The 20,076-nt window shown below is 46.3% G+C and overlaps 1 long non-coding RNA gene across 1 annotated transcript in view; it reads right to left on the reverse strand.

Annotated features, from left to right (window-relative positions):
• Positions 1–20,076, reverse strand: part of LOC145350603 (uncharacterized) — a 47,716-nt gene that overhangs the window by 12,891 nt on the left and 14,749 nt on the right. Inside the window, exon 2 of the long non-coding RNA XR_013888231.1 lies at positions 19,263–19,384. This is a non-coding gene — a long non-coding RNA (uncharacterized LOC145350603). The remainder of the gene's footprint in view (positions 1–19,262; positions 19,385–20,076) is intronic.

A 20,076-nucleotide genomic window follows, 5' to 3' on the forward strand; every position in this document is an offset into this window, starting at 1 on the left:
CACCTGCTTTTCTGAAAGGTCAGCATTTGATTTATTACCGCTTCTGCAGTTAGTCATGTTGATTTCCTGTTTTGTTGCAAACTACTTCAGCATAAACAGGATCTGATTACTGTGTAAGAGCAGAATCACAACTCAATGGCGGCTGCACACTTGGCAGACTAAATTTATAAAACATAAGTGGGACGAATGTTGACAGGGGCTCTCATTCAATCAGATGGATTTAGATGGAAGGGTGTAAACAGGTACTAAATGGTTGCTGTACCAATAAGAAATGCCTGTTTGGAAGTCTGGCTCCAGCATGAAACTACGGTCCTAATTACTTATTACTGTTCGTTATCACCCTGCGTACCCCAAGAGCGGAAATTCCCACCTGAGCTCAACTGACCTCTAAATGGTCTGCCAAATTTTCTGTCTCGCTATGATTCTCGCAGTGGGTGAGGTGGGAGAATTTCTGCTGCTAAAACACCAACAGGTTTATCACTGAAGCACCTATTAGATGCAACTTTCAGGAAGTGACAGGTGTGGGTTCAGTCACCCATTTCCACCAAAGGTGGAGGGAGAATTTCCGCTCCCATTCTCTGGGGCATGATCGGTAGCAGGAATGAGAAATCCCATGGGAGTCCCAAAACACGTTTCAGGCTGGTGAGACTTCCTGCCTTCACCACCCTCCCCAACCCCCCACCCATGCTAACTAGGCAAAGGGAATTCAAACATTGAGCGCAGGATCCAATTTGAATACATTTAAATCTCACTATCAGGCTTTTACACTTGATAATTCACCCCCACTGGATTGTCCATTCACGTTGGGATGCACGAAACATGACAGATCTCCCAGTATGTGGCAACTCGGTGTAGAAGATGCTAGAGGAATTCAGGTGAGTGCATCACTCTGGAGGTGAGATTCTGATCTGGGCACTGCCCCTTGGCACTGCTCTCCGGGAAGGAGCTTACCTTTCCTTACCGTCTCTCTCTCCTGGAAAACCTGGTGCTGCTTTACCTGGCCTAATGTCCTCCTTCCATCTCCTCTTCAAACAAAGCACAATACAAATGGCCAAACACTGCCTTTCTCCTGGTAACTCTCATAAGGTATCAGATAAGGCAGGGGAGCACAACACTTGTTCTTATTAGGTGAAGGTCACAGAAAGGCTTGTGATCAAGCAGATTGAACTTGGGGAAGTCTTGACAAAGTGTTCCTGAGTCTCCTGCTGTGTTGCAAAAGCCCTCTTTAAACCTTCAGCAGGAAATGGGGCCCAAAATTTCAATCACACTGCTTCAGTGGTGGAAATGTGATAAAATAAAACCAATGGGCAGAATTTGCTTCCCTGGGTCCCAGACCCACAGTCAAAGTGAAATACAGGTCAGAAATGCACCAATGCTGATGGAGGGATCCTGAGGCAAAATATCCCAGGAATTCTGTCCAATTGATCCACTGGTGATGATGGTGATGGGGTGGGGGGATGGGGGAAGGGGGCAGCACTGGTGTCAATAGGAAACTGTCTAGCTGTGAAAGACCCACAGCCCCACTGTCAGAGGTTGGTGGTGCTGAAGTGTGTGGAGGGATACAAGGGCACCTCCATTCCTGATCACAAGTCACAAATGGGATAAATAAGAGTGACTGAAGAATGGGGGTGTCGAGCATGAAGGGGAAAGCACCCCCATAGCACTGGACACGACCATGGATGTGGCCAAGCTTTGGCCTTTCACATTGAATGGTATCCCCAGCTCCATTGTCCACATGGCCTGCTGCAGGCAGGTTCCATGGATCACCTTCTGAAGCAATGGGCACCTATATACCAGCTTGAAAATCCAGTCAACATCAGGAAAATGCCTTTTGTTAAGTCCTGTCAGGCTTATTTGGTTACCTACCAGGGCTGGACAGATAGCCATTCCTGCTGTTAACCCAATGCCTAAGAATACTGGGAAGGTGGGAATGTTTGGTGAATCCAACACAATGGGAGCATTTCCCTCCCGTTTTTGGACATCTTCCACCATGTCAACCTTCAGCTCAATGTGTGCCAAACGCAGGCCACGAAGAGAAGTCACTCACCAGGGTCTCTGTTGCTGGTATTCAAAGGGGGGACTCGCACAGTGGAAAACCTGAATAGTAAAACCCCGTCAGGTTTGTTTATGGACTTCCTGCAGGTGGGCGATGGGGTGGGGTGGTTCATTTGTTGTCAGGCTCTCTGCTTGATTGAGAGACCTGGCATCAGGAAGCAGGGGCTGCTGAAAGTCACATGGCTATCCCTGCTGCCAACCCTCTACCACCCCCTCCTCTTCCACTAACCCCTCCCCCAACCAAAATCTCCATCCAATCCTCACCCACTTACAGCCTGGGTACCTCTTTGACCCTCAATCTCTGATGCATTGCCAGCAGTTGCCACTGCTCCCATTGGCACTGTCTGCAGTGGGTGGCCACCAATCTCTGATTGGCCGCCACTATTACCATCCTGAGTTCCTTCACCTTGAGGAAATCCCGCTGCTGGCTATTTAAGTGCCTGATCAGCATAAATACTGTGGGCCTTCCTCAAAGGCAGTGGCATGGGGCTCTTATCAGTTCTCCAGCCATTGCCTGTATTAAAAGCTACCCTTCACTGGTGGTAAGGCACTTTGGCATGGCCTGAGTTCATGGAAGATGCAAGTCTTACTTAATTCTGTTTCATTTGTGGCCAGAGACCAATACAATTTGAGGACAGAAATAGTAAGGTCTTTGGGCCTAAAACGCAGTCCTCTTCTGCCAACAAAAATACAGGTCCCATTTCCAACCATTTTGTGATCTTAGAAGGCTGTAGCGCACCTGAAAAACAGCTTTCTCCACATGGTCCAATTTTACCACTGTCACATTTTATAGCGTTTATTGAGAATGTGGCAAAAGAATCCGATAGATGAAGTGGATGTGAAGTTTCAGAAAGCATTCAATAAGGTGTTACACAGGAAATTTTCCACAAGGAAAATCATTCATGTGGTGAAAAGATATGCAACAACTAAATTAAATAGGTTGACGAATAGAAGACAAAACTGGAAAGCTGTAAGAAGTGTTGGAAGTGGTGCATCACAGAGGTCAGCCCGAGGTTGCATTTGAGAGGAAAAGCAAGGAATAAAGCATACAAAATTTAACGTATTGATGACTAAAGAGACATGAATGTCAAATAAATAATTCCGTGAGAATGCAAGTGCACATAGATAAAGGCATGTAACGGCCAAAAGAACATTCTGTCTGGGTTTTATAAATGGGCTATTGAATATGACTAATTAAAATAGTATTAAATTTGTGCAAGACAATGGTTAGGCTACAATTGGAGAACTGAGGCTGAATTATTACTTACACAAATCTATCATGACTTTTCAAAGGGAGTACATTATAGCCAGCAGCAGCACAGTGCAGATTCACAAGAATAGGCATTACATTGAAAGAGGAATTTGAAGCTATTTGAAGCTATAAAAGCATTAAAAAGTTTTTAAATGTTAAAAAATTTTAAAGTTTAAAAGTTAATATAACAATATCACAAGTAGGCTTGCATTAACACTGCAGTGAAGTTACTCTGAAAATCCCTGTTCCATTGGACCAGAGAAAACTAAGAAGAGATTTTAAAACTGTCTTTTCCTTAATGAACAATTGAAATGGTGGATAGAAAGAAAATGATGTCCTCCACGTTGGAGAGGGGTGTTGAGGAGACATCAATTTAAAATCGCTAGGAAAGGAATGAGGAGGAAGGGTAGAAGAGACTTGTTGGAGCTTGGAATGTTTTACCTCAACAATACATCTTTTAATTAAAATAATGAATGAAGTTACAGGTTCTGAGGCGAGGGAGAGGGGTGGAATCCTAACATTTGTGGACTTCTCTAGCAAAGGACTGCATTATAAATGATGGGCTAAACAGTTTCCTGTAAACTTAGAATCTTAGAGTCATAGGCTGGGATTTTCTGCTCCCGTTTGCATTAGATAGCTTCAGCAATGGGAGCGGGAAGTATCGCAAGAAGTCCAAAGTCGGGTTTTACATCAGTTTGCTACAATGGTCCCCTCCCCTATCAGTGATAGACTCCATTTCCCACCATTCAATGTCAAGAGCATCATTATAATACATTTGCATCTCATTATTGAGGCCATATGCCAGAATCATACCCCCGCCATCAAAATATCTATCCATGGTGGTGTGCTGTCTTCACAGTGGGGATCACAACTGGCTTCGACACACGTCCACCTGGTGAGGACACCTCTGAGGTGAGCGTAACGTTCATGAAATGGCTGCACATATTAAGCGGGTTGACTCAAGTGTGACTGGGGTTTCATTCAAGGGAGACCAGGGTAACACTCGAGGGACCCCAAGGGGTTGACTCCAGGGTAAAGGGGGGGGTAAGACTCCAGGGTACTGGGAGCCTAGTGGAGGGAGATCAGGGAGGAAGACACTAGGGGACTGGAGGCCTAGTTGTGTGAGACTGGGGATTTTGACTTGGGGGGGCTACTGGAAGGTTGACTAGGACGCTATCAGGGGATTGATTTAGTGGGACCAGTCTCGAAGATTGTCAAGCGTGAGAAGCACCATTCCCGAGGATGCCTTCTGCTGCTGGGCCAAGGGCTTCATGGAAGGCTTTGCAGAAGAAAGGAATCTGGGCATTGCAGTGGTTAACACTGGATTGACAGTTCTATTCAAATATGGAGGGTAGGGGACTTTGGGAAGTGGAATGTTGATAAGGGCAAGGCTACTGGAAAGACAGTGATCATTATCGCACTGTAGCTGAGATTGCTCAGTTTAACTCAATTGACATGCTTGGAGTCTAACTAGCCATGCAATTACACCCAGTCAAGCACTACTTATGTGTATGAGTGCCACTGATTGCTGCTCAGCATTTAACCCTTGGTGCACTGACTTCCAAAATTGCTGACTGTCATGGTATGCCTGTGCCTATGGGTGACTGGGCAAGAAACTATATGCCCTTACAAAGTTGGCAATGGCACACTAAGGAGAGTGCTCCTAATACTTGGCTAGGTGCTGACGTGCATATTGATAAGTGCCCCTCACCCCATGCTCCCCACCATAGACCAAGTTGGGCGCAAGCCTTTGGGGTGAGGTTTGGGACAATGCCAATGCCTAAGATGTGAGTTCAGGATGCCATACAGTGTCATGCACATGTGTGTGAGTGCCACTGATTGCTGCTCAGGATTTAACCCTTGGCGCACTGACTTCCTTCCAAAATCGATGACTGCCCTGGTATGCCATACCAATGTTGTGTCCTGCCTGGTGCTGCAACTGGGCTAGGAATTGATGGAGGAGATGAGGGAATGGCACATTTCTTCCAATCAGGAGGCCATCAAAGGGGATGGGGCTAAGGAGCTCCTTGAGGGGTAATTATCAGCAATAAGGCAATGTCCAGACGAGGTACAGGAACTCGGACATGCCCACTGCTGCTAGATTCATGAAGGGTGATGAGGACATCCAACAAAGAAATCCCCTTATTTTCACGTAGCTTCTATGAGCATTGCTCTCCTGTTTAACTGATGGCAGCTTACACCCTCGGTGATAAGGCCCCTGTCATGGGGATTCAGCAGTTGCCCAAGGGAGGATGCTGATGATTGCAGTGGGTACACTGCATTGATCCTCTTTGAGCTTCTGTGAATGTCTGACTCCTATCTGGCTGATGGCAGCTTGCTTGCTGCCAATGTCCAGGGTCGTATAATGGTGATGCAGCGGGGAACGTTTCACCCCTCGTGATCTTATGGCAGCTTTCATGAGCTTTACCTTGAGGTTCAGTATCACTGCAGGCTGATGCAGATGGGACGGGGCAGGTGATGCTGCAGCTGCACCTCAAAGTTGCAAAGAATAGACATGAGGGGGCGATTCTCCCAAAAGAGTTCTTAGTGCTGAATTCGCGGGAAACTGTTATAATTCACAATTGTTTTTTCAGTGCAACTTCAGACATGAATCTCCCCACTCTGTGCAATGCAGAAGTCACAATCAGAAATATCATTAAAATATCCCAGCAAGTTCTGCACCATGGAGTACATATCCTGCAACACGGAATGCATGTCCTGCACCATGGCGTGTATGTCCTCCGTCATGGAGTGTATGTCCTCCATCATGGAGTGCATGTCCTGCAGCATGGAGTCCGTATCCTGCAGCATGGAGTTGGCGTCCTGCAGCATGGAGTGCATGTCCTTCAGCATGGAGTGCAAGTCCTGCAGCATGGAGTGCAAGTCCTGCAACATGGAGTGCAAGTCCTACAGCATGGAGAGCATGTCCTGCAGCATGGAGTGCAAGTCCTGCAGCATGGAGTGCAAGTCCTGCAGCATGGAGTGCATGTCCTACAGCATGGAGTGCAAGTCCTGCAGCATGGAGTGCATGTCCTACAGCATGGAGTGCAAGTCCTGCAGCATGGAGTGCATGTCCTACAGCATGGAGTGCATGTCCTACAGCATGGGGTGCATGTCCTTCAGCATGGAGTGCAAGTCCTGCAGCATGGAGTGCATGTCCTGCAGCATGGAGTGCATGTCCTGCAGCATGGATTCCGTGTCCTGCAGCATGGAGTGCATGTCCTGCAGCATGGATTCCGTGTCCTGCAGCATGGAGTGCATGTCCTGCAGCATGGAGTGCATGTCCTGCAGCATGGATTCCGTGTCCTGCAGCATGGAGTGCATGTCCTGCAGCATGGAGTGCATGTCCTGCAGCATGGATTCCGTGTCCTGCAGCATGGAGTGCATGTCCTACAGCATGGAGTGCAAGTCCTGCAGCATGGAGTCCGTGTCCTGCAGCATGGAGTCCGTGTCCTACAGCATGGAGTCCGTGTCCTGCAGCATGGAGTGCATATCCTGCAGCATGGAGCGCATGTCCTACAGCATGGAGTGCATGTCCTACAGCATGGAGTGCAAGTCCTGCAGCATGGAGTCCGTGTCCTGCAGCATGGATTCCGTGTCCTGCAGCATGGAGTGCATATCCTGCAGCATGGAGTGCATGTCCTACAGCATGGATTCCGTGTCCTGCAGCATGGAGTGCAAGTCCTGCAGCATGGAGTGCATGTCCTACAGCATGGATTCCGTGTCCTGCAGCATGGAGTGCAAGTCCTGCAGCATGGAGTGCATGTCCTACAGCATGGATTCCGTGTCCTGCAGCATGGAGTGCAAGTCCTGCAGCATGGAGTGCATGTCCTGCAGCATGGAGTGCATGTCCTACAGCATGGAGTGCAAGTCCTGCAGCATGGAGTGCATGTCCTGCAGCATGGAGTGCATGTCCTACAGCATGGAGTGCAAGTCCTGCAGCATGGATTCCGTGTCCTGCAGCATGGAGTGCATGTCCTACAGCATGGATTCCGTGTCCTGCAGCATGGAGAGCATGTCCTGCAGCATGGAGTGCATGTCCTACAGCATGGATTCCGTGTCCTGCAGCATGGAGAGCATGTCCTGCAGCATGGAGTGCATGTCCTACAGCATGGAGTGCAAGTCCTGCAGCATGGATTCCGTGTCCTGCAGCATGGAGTGCATGTCCTACAGCATGGATTCCGTGTCCTGCAGCATGGAGAGCATGTCCTACAGCATGGAGTGCAAGTCCTGAAGCATGGATTCCGTGTCCTGCAGCATGGAGTGCATGTCCTACAGCATGGATTCCGTGTCCTGCAGCATGGAGAGCATGTCCTGCAGCATGGAGTACATGTCCTGCAGCACGGAGTCCGTGTCCTGCAGCATGGAGTGCAAGTCCTGCAGCACGGAGTCCGTGTCCTGCAGCATGGAGTGCAAGTCCTGCAGCATGGAGTGCAAGTCCTGCAGCATGGAGTGCATGTCCTGCAGCATGGAGTGCATGTCCTGCAGCATGGAGTGCATGTCCTGCAGCACGGAGTCCGTGTCCTGCAGCATGGAGTGCAAGTCCTGCAGCACGGAGTCCGTGTCCTGCAGCATGGAGTGCAAGTCCTGCAGCATGGAGTGCAAGTCCTGCAGCATGGAGTGCAAGTCCTGCAGCATGGAGTGCATGTCCTGCAGCATTGAGTGCATGTCCTGCAGCACGGAGTCTGTGTCCTGCAGCATGGAGTGCATGTCCTACAGCATGGAGTGCAAGTCCTGCAGCATGGAGTCCATGTCCTGCAGCATGGAGTGCAAGTCCTGCAGCATGGAGTGCATGTCCTGCAGCACGGAGTCCGTGTCCTGCAGCATGGAGTGCATGTCCTACAGCATGGAGTGCAAGCCCTGCAGCATGGAGTCCGTGTCCTGCAGCATGGAGGGCATATCCTGCAGCATGGAGTGCATGTCCTGCAGCATGGAGTCTGTGTCCTGCAGCATGGAGTCTGTGTCCTGCAGCACGAAGTGCATGTCCTGCAGCATGGAGTGCATGTCCTGCAGCATGGAGTGCATGTCCTGCAGCATGGAGAGCATGTCCTGCAGCATGGAGTGCACGCCCAACAGCATGGAGTCCGTGTCCTGCAGCATGGAGAGCATGTCCTGCAGCATGGAGTCCGTGTCCTGCAGCATGGAGAGCATGTCCTGCAGCATGGAGTGCACGCCCTATAGCATGGAGACCATGTCCTGCAGCATGGAGTCCGTGTCCTGCAGCATGGAGAGCATGTCCTGCGCCATGGAGTGCATGTCCTGCAACATGGAGTGAATATCCTGCAACATGGAGTACATGTCCTGCAACATGAAGTACATGTCCTGCAACAAGGAGTACATGTCCTGCAACATGAAGTGCATGTCCTGAGCCATGGAGTGCATGTCCTGCAACATGGAGTGAATGTCCTGCAACATGGAGTACATGTCCTGCAACGTGGAGTACATGTCCTGCAACAAGGAGTACATGTCCTGCAACATGAAGTGCATGTCCTGCACATGAAGTGCATGTCATGTCCTACACCATGGAGTGCATGTCCTACAGCATAGAGTGCATGTTCTGCACCATGGAGTACATGTCCTGCACCATACAGTACATGTCCTGCACCATAGAGTACATGTCCTGCAATATGGAGTACATGTCCTGCAGCAATGCAGGACTAATGTCTCAACCCATGGCAGCCACCACCTTGGCTATGTTCACCTTGTTGGATTACAGTGTTGGCCCAATAATCTTAAATATATGGTGGATGGACTCCACCTCCATACAGCTTTTCAATATGAGGGATATACCTTCCCGATTTTCCTGAGTTTGCTTTTGCAGCTCCAGCAATTCAGGCATGACAAAGTCCAGAGACTTGATCATCTAACTGGGACTTAGCAGATTTCTGGCCTCCAGCAACCCTCTGTGTGTTTGCACCCTGGGACATCCCTGTCTCTGCCTGCTGTAGGTCAGAGACCATGATGTGCTCACCAGATTGTGACCCTGGGACTTCTCTGGAACTAGGTCCCACTGAGGTGTGTGTGTGTGTGTTTGTGTGTGTGTGTATGTGTCTGCACTGGTGGAGTGTGTGGCTGAGCACAGTGATGATTATTGTGTTTTGGGGTCTGTGAAACCTTCCTCTGTGCTGTTGTCAGGGATGGAGTCAAGGACTTGCCTGGTGAGCCTCCCGGACATCTTCCCAGATGTCACTGTGAAAGAAAGGAGAGGTGCATGGTAGGGGCCTGAGAAACAGGAGGCTTGCCTCACAGCATTGGTGTCTGATGGATGATGCAGTGCTGGATCCTCACTTGGTTTATCGCTGCTGACCTCACCATCAGCACAGTAGTATTCAACGTTCTCCCCAGCCAGATGGCTCTGTCCTCGAGGACGTTGAGTTCTGGTACCCCTCCGCCCATCTGGAATCCCTCCTTTTGTTGTGTGCGAGTTTGTCCTGCGTGAAAACAGATAGAGTGTGTAATCAGGCTGTGTGCCGGGACAGATGATAAGGATGCCTGGCATGTGTAGATGGTGAGTGAGACTAGCAAGGAGTACACGATCCACAATGGAGGTGACAATGTGTGAGAGTGAGTGAGATCCGTCAGATGTGTCATGGGCGTGAGAATGCACGAGAATAGGGGGGATAATTTATCCTCTTGCGGTTCTGGATGACAGTCCTCTTCTTCAGGGCACTGGCGCTCACGACTGCTGCCACCGGCTCCCATGCTGGGTTTGTGACCTTGCTGCTAGCTTTGCAGCCTGAGCATGGGTAGATTATATCACTTTGGACCTTTACAACATTGAATAGTCTCTCCAGGGATACGTTGGAGAATTTTGGGACACATTCCTTGGGAGCCATCACTTCCCAGTGCTGGGATGACCTTTAAATGTGCCGGCCCAATGGTTGCAGTGCTGAGCTGATGGATCGGAGGCTGTTCCACCAGTGATACAGTTTGGAATATGCGGATGAGAATTCTAGGCACTGAATGCTGCATCATATGGCAGGAAAAACTGCTACAGCCGTGGACAGCATCAACATTGCTTTTCCCACCCATCATCGACCGTTGCTGATTTTTGGGAAAATCTTGCCCATCAAATGGTTACAGCACCAAAGAGGCTCTTCAATAATCCTAAGGAGTGTTCTCAAAGGATATACTTTACACATGTAGTTCTAAAGATGTGATGGGGTTAAATTTACTGATCTAACATATCCACTGAAGAACTGCATGTACAAGTAGTGCAGCTAACAGAATTGTGCCTTCCACATAGAAATGAAAGAAAGGAGATATGGGAGCAATTGGGAAAAAAGTGGAATGACGAGAGTGTGTTTTTTTAAGAACCAATAATGATGATTTTGATAGAAGTAGGAAAGCTCTGGAGGATAGTCATAGATTAATAATGTTGGCAAATGTAGGATGTTGTTGATTCAATGCTCCCTTAAAGTGTAATTCCTGAATGCAAATTCAGGATTGGTTAATTACGCCTTCTTGGACCTGAGTTGGACCTGGTGAACAGTGCACATTGGGGCAGCACAGTGGAACAGTGGTTAGCACTGCTGCCTCACAGTGCCAGGGACCTGGGTTCAATTCCTGGCTTGGGTCACAGTCTGTGTGGAGTTGTCTACATGGGTTTCTTCTGGGTGCTCCAGTTTCCTATCACAGTCCGAAGATGTGCAGATTAGGTGGATTGGCCATGCTAAATTGTTCCTTAGTGTCAGGGGGACTAGGTAGGGTAAATGGGGTTATGGGGATAGGGCCTGGGTGGGATTGTGGTTGGTGCAGACTCGATGGGCCAAATAGCCTCCTCTACACTGTATATATGATGATGAAACAATGAAGTTATAATACTACGTGAAAACAAATTTATCCCATTGTCAGTGGAAAGGATACCCTGAGGTTACATGTCCGAAGAACATGAAGGGAGTTAACAAAATTGTTAACCATGATGAACAAACAAGTTAAGAATTAGGAAGAATAATCAGTTTAAATCCTTTTATACAAAAGGTGATAGAACTGATGTGGGTATCATAAATGCCTTTAAGTAGCAATGTCATGTTTTTTTTCAGAAGAGAAAGACTGAGGGAAATGATGTGAAGATAATTAAATGGTGTTGATGGAAAAAATAAAAACAGGGCTTACTGGGATCAGTTTCTAAATACCCTTCAGCCCATGAGCATGGTTGATGTTATTTATTATCTGATTCCAATCTTGAACAGGGAGTAGGAGTGTGGCGCAAAGCAACAACATACCTCAAAACTTTGCAGAGAAATGCAAGCAAGGAGATATGGGAGCAATTGGGAAAAACGTGGAATGATGAGGGTGTGTTTTTTTAAGAACCAGTAATGACGATTTTGAAGAAGTAGGAAAGCGCTGGAGGATAGAACATAAGAACATAAGAAATAGGAGCAGGAGTAGGCCAACTAGCCCTTCGAGCCTGCCCCGCCATTCAATAAGATCATGGCTGATCTGTCGTGGCTCAGTTCCACATTCCCGCCCTCTCCCCATAACCCTTAATCCCCTCTCTTATCAAAAACCCATCAACCCGCGTCTTAAAAATATTCAGCGAGGCAGCCTCCACCACCTCAACGGGCAGAGAATTCCAGAGATTCACCACCCTTTGAGTGAAGAAGTTCCTCCTCAACTCTGTTCTAAACAGCCCCCCCTTTATCTTGAGGCTGTGCCCCCTAGTCCTACTATCCTTTCTGAGCGGGAAGAGTCTCTCCACCTCTATCCTATCCATCCCATTCATCATCTTATACGTCTCAATGAGATCTCCCCTCATTCTTCTAAACTCTAACGAGTACAAGCCTAATCTATTCAGCTTCTCCTCATAGCTCAACCCCCTCAACTCTGGCATCAGCCTAGTAAACCTCCTCTGCACTCCCTCCAAGGCCAAAATATCCTTGCATAAGTACGGCGCCCAAAACTGCACACAGTACTCCAGCTGCGGCCTCACCAATGCCCTATACAGCCGCAGCAAGACCTCCCTACTTTTATATTCAATCCCCCTCGCTATGAAGGCCAGCATCCCATTCGCCTTCCTGACCACCTGCTGCACCTGCAAGCTGGGTTTTTGCGACTCATGCACAAGGACCCCAAGGTCCCTCTGCACCGTCGCCTGCTGCAGTTTTTCTCCACATAAGTAATAATTCTTCCTACCATTATTCCTACCAAAGTGGACCACCTTGCACTTGCCAACATTAAATTCCATTTGCCATTTCCTGGCCCATTCGCCCAGCCTATCTAGATCCTTCTGTAGACTCTCCCCACCCTCCGCACAATTTGCCTTTCCACCAATTTTGGTGTCATCAGCAAATTTCGACACCCTACACTCGGTTCCCTCCTCCAGATCATCTATATAAATGGTAAATAGCTGAGGCCCCAGCACCGACCCCTGGGGCACTCCACTAGTCACCAGTCATGGATTAATAACGTCAGCAAATGTAGGATGATCGTGAAGAGTTTGGGTGGCACCGTGGCACAGTGGTTAGCCCTGCTGCCTCACAATGCCACAGACCCAGGTTCAATTCCGGCCTCGGGTGACTGTCTGTGTGGAGTTTGCACATTCTCCCTGTGTCTACGTGGATTTCCTCCAAGTGCTCTAGTTTCCTTCCACATTCCAAAGATGTGTGGGTTAGGTTGACTGGCTATGCTAAATTGACCCCAGTGTCAGGGGGATTAGCAGGGTACATACATGAGGTTATGTGGACAGGGCCTGGATGGGATTGTTGTCAATGTAGGCTCGATGGGCTGAATGGCCTCCTTCTGCACTGTATGGATTCTATGATTTTACAGTGAGTCAAGAGGCAGAATGCAAATAGCTGAGAGAAGGTGCTGATCATTGCCAAAATTGGATCAGACACTATCTTCATCCCTAGATACCAGACCAAATATCATGAGCTCAAGTGTCATTCCAGTGACCTGAGCACATAATCTAGCTTCTATGGATACTGACAATCACAATGCAGTATTGAGGAAGTGTTGCATTGTCATAGGTGCCAACTTTTGGTTGAGACACTAACCTGAAACCCAACTGCCCTCTTACATGGACGCAGAAGATTACATGCCCCCACTTTGGAGTCCAATCCAACATTTATACTTCAGCTGATATCACTAAAACACAGTAAAAAGTCTCACAGCACCAAGTTAAAGTCCAGCAGGTTTATTTGGTATCATGAGCTTTCACAGCACTTCATCTGAAGGAGCAGCATGCCGAAAGCTTGTGGTACCAAATAAACTAGTTGGGCTTTAACCTGGTCTTGTGAGACTTCTTACTATGCCCACCCCAATCCAACGCCAGCATTTCCACATCATCTCAGAAGCAGTTCGGGAGAGAAATTGGGTTTTAGAAAGCACATTCTTTGGTCTTATTTCTTAACACTAAGAGATAGGATCTGGGATTTACCAGACCTCTGAAGTGTGGTGGATATCACTTCTGGAAAGGGGCTTGTTTTTTGATTTGATTTGATTTATTATTGTCACATGTATTGAGATACAGTGAAAAGTATTGTTTCCTGCATGTTACACAGACAAAGCATACCATTCATGTAGTATATACGGGAGAAGGAAAGGAGAGGGTGCAGAATATAGTGGAAAGGGTTAGAGTACAGTTGCAAAAACATGGAACAGAAGTAAAAGATTAAATTAGAGGGTATGCTGGGGACACAGACTAAATGTGTACATGTGACTAGTTGGTGCCAACAGCACACAGAATATCAGGCAAATCATGAATTCAATCCGTGGGCAGCATAATTTAATGCCAGTGTCAAATGCCATGCTCCATTTACATTCTGCCTTAACCCTGAGTAAAGGGTTAACTGAATACAACATTAAAATACTGTGAAAGTCTCACAGCATGGCACAGCATGGCAACATCCCCTCCCAACCAACCCCTCCCACTCTTCCAACCACCCTACCCCAACCCAACTAGCGATATTTAAAAGAATCATGAAGTAGTTACAGCCCACAGTGTAGCTGTTAGATTTTGTCTTCTGGCTGCTGGTGCAATTGTTTTTGCAGTTTTTCAATACTTGGCTGAAGTTTGAATGGTCCACAGGAAGTGGTCTGGCTGGTGCAGATTTAAAAGCTTGTGCTACAACAAATTGCTCCAGACATGGATGACCTGCAGGGCTTCTCGGAATCAAGCACGATTGGGAGAATTAAGAGAAATCACGTACAACAGGACAAGCTGCAGGAGAAGGGAAGAGGAGGAGGGGGAGTGAAGGGCTATCAGCACAAGTTCATATCCCCTCAGGACTTTTAGCGGACAAGTCTTTCATCTCAACTTTAATGAGATCCCAGGCTTAAGATATCTTAACTTCCCTAAAGAGTATATGATTGAAATCTGCTAACTGCTGCAGTCACAACTGCAGCCTCAAAATAAGCAAAGGACAATGTTCCTTGCAGTTGTCACGGTGACTGTGGCTCTTATATGTTTGGCTTCTTTCAGGTTAGATATAAAAGAAACAACTCGCAGTTTGTAGTGCACTGCTGCATGAAGGAGGCAATTGAAGCTTTCTATACAAGTAAACAATTTCATCTCATTCCATTTGGCAGAAACAAGTGTCTGCAGAGAGTAGGAGAGTTTGTATGATTTCAGACTTCAGATTTCAGATTTCCCCATCGTGCAGAGTGCCATTAACCATATGCAGATTGATTTGCTGTTTGATCCATCTGAACACGGCTTCAAAAACAGGTTCTCTTCCCTCAAACTGCAATCGACATATCACCAGATACAATCAAGCTAGTGAATGCACATTATCTTCATTCTTCAGCAATCCTCTGTGCCACCTGTATTAGAAGCACTAAGGGACACCAAAAGCTGGCTAGTGTGACAAGGGTCATCCACTCATAATGTGGCTCATGATTCCCATTGAGAACCCATACTCACAGACACTGTAGGCATACCACAGGATTAATATTAAACTCAGCATCGGTGTCTTCAGGTAACACTCCCACTGCTTAAACCACTCTGGAAGAGCCCTGCAATACTCAGCTGAGCAGTTATCAAGATTTATGATAGCGTGCTGCATGATGCACAGCAGGCTTTGATGAGGGAATAGACTCTTCCCATCATCTATCAACTGAGAAGCTGTAGAGTAAGGAGCAGAAGGTAGACATAGAGGAGGAAGGGGAAGTTCAATATGAAGATGAGCAACAGGAAGAAGAAAGGAGGCTAGAATGCAGATAACCACTTTCTACTCAGGTCTGTGATGAAATAGTTAATAAATGATAACCTCTCCATCTTCCTATTCACCAAAAACTACTCCACTCTTTGCCTTTCATCTATCACTGATCTTTACATTGTCTTCTTTCCAACAACACAAAATTAATCAGATTAATCCATTAATTACCACATTCCAATCTAAATTCACGCGCAATGCAATGCATACAAAAATAAAATCACCAGTGTTTATGACAGTAACTGTCTTCCACAAGCCTTTACCTCTACTAATGTTCCTACAGGGTGCTTCTCCAGTAGCTGCTGCATGGATGATGGAAGGCTGCTGACCTCCAGTTGAAGAGACTGTCTGGCAGGCTTTCCACTGCCCCAAGTACTTAGCTATGTATGACCGTCAACATTCTTCTGTAGCCTGGTACATTGAAGTTCACATTGAGTTCCTACAACAGAGTGAGTGTGTGGTCACACCTTCCAGTAAGTAAACAGCTGTTTCATTCTTTACCCTCACCCTGGCTCCTGCACACTTGTGCCTGATGTCTACTATGAGGAGGCCCCTCTTAAATCCTAAGCCTCTACAATATGCAAGTTGTCAGTCTCTGAGCTGGTGACTGTAATTGTTAGCTCCAGTGATGGAGTTTCTTCATCTTCACTCTCTTTTTTCTCTTCTCCCGCTGATTGGAAATCCTTCAATTCTTGATGACCTGAAATGAAAGGAGGACAAGGGTTGAGTCGTTGGGAGGGGAGCGGACGACGTAAGAGGTGTTTGCTTGCACCATCTGTAATTTGTGAGTCAAACAGGTTGTGGTTTGTAGTTTGATGGTGAAATGGGATAAGAGTAGATCCTCTTATCCCCAGTAGCTTCATTCCTGCCAGTGACCACAGCTTCAGCAATGCCCCTGCCCATGATGGCCAGAATTTTCCAAAATTGGGCTTAAAGCATACACATGTACTTGCTCTTTTTCAGCGCTTTGCTGCTCCATGCCGTTATGCACCATCTTTCCCTGCAATAAGAGCAAAGGTGAGCCAATGCGTATCCTACAATATGCTTCGGTGATGTGGCAGTCAAGGTTGAGCTACTGTCAGTGTGTTGCAGATGTGAATTGTGGATGTGTGAGTGTGTGTTTTTGAATGTTAGGGTTGAGTTCTGCTTGATAGAGATTGTTGGTGGATGGGTGACATGTGAATAGTGAATTAATTGATTGATAGAGATTGGAGATGTGTGCGTTGTGAATTGAGCAATAGATGAACCCAGTGTTTCAGCTGCTAGAACATTCCACTGGAAGATGAACTCGCTCAATCTGACAGTATGTTTGAGATTCTAAACTTCTTCTTGTACTGCATCCATATTTTTGGAAAAATACTCTCTCTGCTACTTCTTCCGACTCCAACTTGACTATCTGTCTGGAGGGCTGCCTGCCCACTTGTGGACACAGGACATCACTCGCTCCTCTTAGCCACCCTTATTTAGCCATTGCTCAAAATGTTAGGACACAGAATCAGTTTTCAAATGAAACCCATCACTTTTTGCAGCCAATATGAAACTCTCCATTAAGGAATCCAGACTGTCTTTAAGTAGTGCTAGCCACTCACAATATCTGGTGTGAGCAGACTATGGAAAGCTGGGGTACAGTAAGTTGCACAAAAAAAATCACCAAGGGTCCTTAGACAGCACTTTCCAAACCCACAACTACTTCAATTTAGAAAGACAATGGCAGCAGATACATGGGAGCTCCACCACTTGCAAGTTCCCCTCCAAGCCACTCACCATCCTGGCTTGGCAATATATTGCCATTCCATCACAGGGTCAAAATCTTGGAATACCTTCCCGAATGGCATTGTGGTCCAACGCACAGCACACGGGTTGTAGAGTTTCAAAAAGGCATTTCACTACCAGCTTCTCGAGGGCAACTAAGGATGGACAATAAATGCTGGCTAGCCAGCGCTGCCCATGTCCCACGAATGAATTATAAAAAAAATCATCTACAATTACACGCATAACAGTACACAATAAATTGGTGTGGGTTAATCACGTTCTGCAGTCCCCACATCCATTTTCTGATCTCAGCCAAATTAACCACTATTAGATTGTCATTATCACATTGCTGCTTTTGAGACTGAGCTGCGCACAAGTTTGTTGCTGCATTTCTCTCCGTTACAAATGAGGACAGTTCAAAAATATTTAATGGGTTTTTAAGCACTTTGATATGCCCTGAGGTTATGAAAGATACTATATAAATGCAAGCCTTTCTTCCTTGATAGGAATGCATACACAATACGAACATTAGATTAATGGTGGAAGTATCAGTGAATACTGATTCAGCAATTTTCATCACAGGCTATAATGACTAACCAAAACTATTTTCTCTCCTCTGGCATTTCTGAGAGACAGAGTGAGGCTGAAGGAAATGGATTGTGTTGAATGTCTCTTGGTTGGCCGAACCAACAGATTTGTCGAAATGTTGAAAAAAAAGCATTTTTATTGCCCATTGAGAATTCTGAGCCAAGCAAAAACGCGTGACATTTAAAAGTTTGATAAATATAAGATTTTTAATATAAAGGATAATGAGTGCTCAGCAGCAGGAGATCTGATGAAAGTCAGGACAGTTACAACCAACCTCCATCATAGATATGGGATTTCCATTACAGTGAAGATGACCTCCGACCCCTCAATAGTTACATCTGTGTCTCCCTTCAAGCTAAGCATGAGGACTGTTTGCAATATCAGCTAATGTACTGCCCACGCATGGATCAAGCAAGCCACTAATGCACTGATCAGCAAGGTCAGTCCTTTCATCTTTTCCCAGACTGAACAGTAACAGCAGAGAAACACGGTCGCCTGGATTCATTCCACTGTTATATTTTATGAAATGCAGGAGATCACCAATGACAGTACTGTGGCTGTTTGGAGGGACAGGCACCACAATAGTAGCAGTTCCTAAGGACACACATACAAAGAATGTGGGAATGATTTTCAGCCCACGCCCCTGTTAGAAAGAAGGGCTGAAAATCCTGACAGAATCTGGAAACGCAATGTTTTCCGGAGAGATCGCGTTCCATGATTTTTCCCAACCCTTGCTGGTGACATCGTGAGATTTACGTCCACAAAGGGGGAGAACCTCATTTAAATGTATTGTAATAAATATTAGTATCATTAACAGGCCATATATTGACCCTTTGGCGAATTTTCAAACCTTGTCGTGGGACAGAGCAGATGGTGGTGATGACTTTTGGTGGGGGAGAGGGTGATGTCGGGTGGGAGAAGAGATGTTGGCTATGATCGCTGGGATGGGAGGGGAATGCCAGCTTTGATCGCGTGGAGAACCCCGAGATGCTGTGTCTGGGTTTGGTTAATTTTTCCTCTGATCGGGGCGCACATTTTAAGCCGTGCTTTGCTGGTGTGTTTCGGCCCCGCCCCTCAGTGTGAAACACACCTCCTGGTTTTTCTTGATAAAGTGCTGTAACATCTGGAGAGAAATCCTGTCTGTTTCTCTGGAGGGAAACACACTGGTTTGCAGTCAGACCCTGACATTTTGCCATTTTTGTTAAGATGCCACCAAAAAATGTAATCTAACCACATTAACTTTCTTAACAGTGGTTCGAAATCTGGTTCAGTTATAGAAACTGATTTATTTATAGAATGATAGAATTACGGAATGGTAACAGGATAGGAAGCCATTTGTGGGCTGTCATGTTCATGGCTATTCCCTCTCCCCTGCCATTTCCTCATAGCCCTGCAATGGATTTCCCTTCAGACAATGATCCAATTCTCCTTTGGAAGCCATGATAGAATTTACTCACTCTGGTTGTTGTCAGGGAAACAGATCGGTAATTCATTTGAGATGTTGAAGGATGGAGTGGAATTTCCTGCTGATGTTTTTTCACGACTTTCTTAAGCTTCTCTCTTTTCTGCTGATCTGTGTCTAAATAATTAAAACAAACATGTTATTTGATTTGCTGTTTTTAAATGGTACTATGGCATTTTACACTTGCATTGACCTACTACAACAACTAGCATTTATGAAGTTCTTTAAAGTATTCCAAGATGCTTCACAGACATAACAAATCAATGTACACTGATTTGAAGAAGGAGGCCTTTATAATACGGCCCAGCACCCAATGGCATGACACAACTACTTACAAGGCAACCTCAGGGCTGTGCACATTTAGATTTCTTCTGCCTGGAATGCATTGGAAGCTGACTGGTAGAAGCTAAATAAGACTAGGAAGTTAAAATATACCACCAACATCAAAACTCATTCACCAAAAATGTCCCCCAATTAAAATCAAGGACTTGTCATCTGTTGGAACACATAAAATTACTTCAGAACGTTGAACATTTTAATCACACCTAAAATATCTCCAGGGGTTGGCTGTGAAGGTACTGTGCTTTTATTTGATTTGATTTGATTTAATTTGATTTATTATTGTCACATGTATTAGTATACAGGGAAAAGTATTGTTTCTTGCACGCATGTTTTTGCCTCTGGCAAGATTGCACAGGTGTTCCTGTTTTGGGCGGTTCCTCTTTAAGGGGCTGCCCTTCCTGCCTTGCCCCTTAGTTTATTCAATTTAATTCACTTGATTTGCCAAAAACAATGGCAAGATTTCAGAA

The sequence above is a fragment of the Carcharhinus amblyrhynchos genome, chromosome 12, assembly GCF_965287045.1.
Source record: "Carcharhinus amblyrhynchos chromosome 12, sCarAmb.v2.hapA, whole genome shotgun sequence".
Classification (NCBI taxonomy): domain Eukaryota; kingdom Metazoa; phylum Chordata; class Chondrichthyes; order Carcharhiniformes; family Carcharhinidae; genus Carcharhinus; species Carcharhinus amblyrhynchos.